The sequence below is a fragment of the Marmota marmota genome, unplaced genomic scaffold, assembly GCF_001458135.2.
Source record: "Marmota marmota marmota unplaced genomic scaffold, marMar, whole genome shotgun sequence".
NCBI lineage: Eukaryota > Metazoa > Chordata > Mammalia > Rodentia > Sciuridae > Marmota > Marmota marmota.
Genome location: NW_026007065.1, coordinates 1 through 4,371, shown reverse-complemented (window position 1 = coordinate 4,371; position 4,371 = coordinate 1). Strand labels below are relative to the sequence as shown.

Below are 4,371 nucleotides of genomic sequence, written 5' to 3'. Positions count from 1 at the left end.
ATATATATATAGTATTGCTTTTGTTTGATTTGGGTATAAGCGCATTGGTTTAACAAAAGTGATTCATGAACTTCTCCTGCCTCTTTTACTCTAAGTGAGATTAGGTAAGATTATTGTTTATTGTTCCTTAAATATTTTTTTAAATTTTTCCATTGAAGTTGACTTCCACTTCTGGCTACTGAGGCACAAGGATTCAGTGTTTCAACTTGGTGGGAAAATGCGGCCTTTGATTGAGGTGGAGACCCATGTAACATTTGAGAAGATAGCCAAATACATCCAGGAGAATCTTCAGCTATTGGTCCTCAGGCCAGATAGAACCTACTCTTTCAGGCTACACAACAGCCAGGTGTACTACATTAGTGAAAAGATTTTGAAGCTGGCCACCAGTATCTCAGGGGACAAGCTGGTGGTATCCCTGGGACCTGCTTTCAAAAATTCACTAAGACCCACAAGTTCCATTCATACATTACACCTCTGGATTACCTGTATTTGCACCCTATACCAAGTATAAAGTATGAATAAAGCTCAGAGTAGAGCAGTCCTTCTGTACAGAAACTGTGTGTTCAAATATGGTCTGGATTAAATCACTGAAAACACTTCTCAATACCAGGAAGTGGTGGTGTACTCCATGGCAGAAATTCCTTTGGGTTTTGCTGTAGCGTCAAAGTCTACACAAGACTGCAGGAAAGAAAACCCCATAGTGATTGCGGTATTTCTTCAAGCAGACATTGGGGAATATGTACAGCATGAAGAGACATTGACTTAAAATTAAGTCATTGCAAGAACTTAACAGCTGTGTGGAAGGGCTGCCTAGTTTTGTTTCCTGTATCTATGCAGTCGTCTTCATCATGTTGAATTTTGTCAGCACTGTGACCTCTACAGTGATAAAGCTGTTTTTCAGACTCGAGGTAAGAACACAAAGGATTTTTTTGTTATTTATTAATATCACAAAGATAGATATTGCTGTATAAGAATATTAGGCCATTCTGAGGTTTTAGGTCTGCATTTGGCTAACAAAATATGTGCAGGTTAGTAAGCTATTTTTTATACAGTAACTGCTGTATGGTATGGAAGGAAAACTTGGATTCTAATCCCACTTCTGACACTTAAAAGCTACTCGGCCATGGATGAGTCATGGAGCTTCAGTAAGCTTCATTTACTTCTGTTTAAACAAACAAACACAACAACAAGAAAAACAGCTTTAGCCATCTGCCTAAGAATGTTTTTATTTAGGATTAGGAATCATGCTTATAAAGCATAAGGCACAGTGACAGGCAAATAATAAGTGTTGGAGAAAATGGTAGAGGAGTTATTTGTTTTTATATTATGTATTTCTTTTACCAAGCATAGGGTCTTCTGAGTATAGTTTGATTATATTGTCCTTTTACATGTTATTTGCTTTACTCTTTATTTTTCTTGAAAGGGATGATCCCAGTTAGTAATTTTATTACTTTGATTTCATAAAACATTTCTCTTATCAACCTTTTCTTACCTGACTAAACTGAACATAAAAGCACCAATTACAAATCCTAAAATAATTCAGCTCCTTCATCCTCATGAATTAAAATATTTTATAAAGGGGAACATTTTAAAGAAGGAAGTTTTAAAAACTACCTGTGCTGTAAAACAAAACAATTTCTTAAATGAATCTAATACTTTTAATTCCAAAGGTGACATCTCTAAAAATATAATACCTTAAACTACAAAAAAAAAATCCAGTGAAGTCATCAACATCTTGAATTTCTTTTTTGGAAGTTTTTAACTATGGACTGAATTTCCTTAATAGTTTTAAGCCATTCAAATTATGTTTTTCAGTATTGTGTGGATCATAGTAATGTGTGGTTTGGTGTTTTCAAATAATTGATGCATTTTTTTCCTAAGTTTCTCAAACTTATGACCAGAATGAACTAATGAGCAAACAAGTTTTACTGATTTCATTCTTTCCTGAGGGAAAAATTGGGGAATAAGCAGTTTTCCCTCAACCTGTGCTCAGGGAGAGGTGGGGGACTGGGGAATGAAAATGCAATGGAATTTTCACCATTTTGAGTTTTTGTTCATTTTGCTGTGACGTTGTTCTTGGATACTTGCTTGATTGCTATAACCCAACATTTTATTTCTAATTTTTCAAACTATTTTTAAAAATTATAAATCATGCTGAAATACATGACTTAGCACAAGGGTGTCATTAATAATATAGGCATGTACATTTGTGGGGAAAGTTCCTAAAAGTGAAATTTGTCATTGAAAGCTTATTTGCATTTTCAAGTTCATAGACTAAAAGAGGGAGAATAGTCTTTCAGCAAAATTAATTGTTTTATTATTTTGGTTTTAAATATAATTTTCTTGGGCTGGGGCTGTGGCTCAGTGGTAAAGCACTTTCCTAGCATGTATGAGACACTGGGTTCAATTCTCAGCACCACGTAAAAATAAATAAAGGTATTGTGTCCATCTACAACTAAAAATTTAAAAATAAATAAATAAATATACTTTTCTTGATTCGTTGCAATTTTATTTTTAGAATTTCATGCATTTTTCTCATTGGTTATTAAAACTTCTTTATCAATTATTTGTGGATTATTTTTTATTAAGGAAAGTAGACTTTGACAGTATTAATTCCAAATACTTTGTACCACTTTCTCATTTTTTCCAGCTTCTTGTATTTTGGACTTTATTGTGTTTATATTTTTAAATATAATTAAATAAGTTTTTTTCCAAAGATTTTTAGTTTTGTGGTAGGTTTTTAAAAGCTTAATTTTCTATAAAATTATAAATGCTTCTTCCTATTTTTTGACACATATGTTTTGTTTTGTTTTTTCCCATCCAAATCTATACTGGACATCTTTTAATCCACTGCTGCTGCTTCTCTTCTTTCTGTATTCTCCCTCCTAATTAAGAAAACTAGCAACTGCATGCCCCACATGTTTTGACAAAATGGTTTCAAGTTAACTTTTCTCAAAATGGAATGTACATAGAAGATTTGGAAGGAAACAGGATATTAGAGGAGCAATGTCAGGTTGGTCAGTGTTAATCCTCTTAGGCATTATATTATATTATATTCTCTTTAAAATGAAATTTAACAAATTAATTTTTTGATATATCATAATGGATTTATAAAGATCAAAAAAGTCTTTAATACATTTAATCAGCATGTATTTCCAACTATAAAAGCAATCATACTGTGCTTGCTGTGGTAATATGTTTTACGTACTTGACATTAAAAGCTTATTGACATTGCATTGACACTGTTTAATCACATACATTACTCACTATTGATACAATATGTAATTTCAAATCAATAATATATATTTACTGCATGAACAATCAAAATGCTTAAGTGACACCTGTCCATAAAGAAAACATTAATTACTGTAAATAATTTTAAAATAAGTAAGCAGTACAAACACTAAATTGATAGTGTTAGAATAATAAGAGAAATATGCTTCTTTTTTGGTGGGAGAGTGTACTGGGGAATGAAGTCACGGGTTAAATATGCAACATGCACAAATCCAAAGCTGAAATATAGTACGTACTCAATACATATTTATTATTACTCTGAAGTTTATTTTGGAGAAAAATTCTATGAGTATATTATGTATTCTCCACAATCTGAATAGTCCTTTTAAATATCTGAGTCCAGACTGCATTTCCAAGTCTTTAGCTAGGGAAAATAGCATTAAAATAACAAATCTGGTAACTATCAAATTTAGATTTTATATTAATAAATATAATATACCAACTATGGAACTATTAGCTCTCTTATTCTACACAAAACAAATGTACATGAAAATTTGATCACTTATTAAATAAGAAATTTATTTTTGGCTCAAATAATATCTGATTATTTGATATTGACAGGGCCTTTTTTCTATCATTCAGGAAATAATAATTAGAATTTTCTGCCATTATTAATATATGGCCTCCAAGGCTATTCTGGAAGTCAAGAACCCACTTGTGGAAGGATGAATAATAAGTGAAGGAAACTACGACTGTTTTTAACGGAGTCTTTTATTTATCTGGAAGTTGTACACATCATTTCTTGCTACATTCCATTGGTCTAAATTTTTTTTTAAATATTTATTTTTTAGTTTGTAGTTGGACACAATACCTTTATTTTACTTATTTATTTTTATGTGGTACTGAGGATGGAACCCAATTCATCACACGTGTTAGGCAAGCACTCTACCGATAAGCCACAACCCCAGCCCCCATTGATCTTAATTTTATTTTATGATTTTATTACTTAACTTCAAAGAAACAAATAAATCTAAGCTATCTGCATATACATGAGAGAAAGAAAACAATTTTGGTGAGCTGCAATTTTAATCTACCACAGTAAAATAAATTAATTAATTCACAAAGTACTATATATAT

General features: G+C 31.5%; 1 pseudogene; it reads left to right on the top strand.

The window, feature by feature from the left end:
• The first annotated feature begins 217 nt into the window (after positions 1-217).
• LOC107134533 lies at positions 218-766 on the top strand (annotated as a pseudogene).
• Positions 767-4,371: the final 3,605 nt, after the last annotated feature.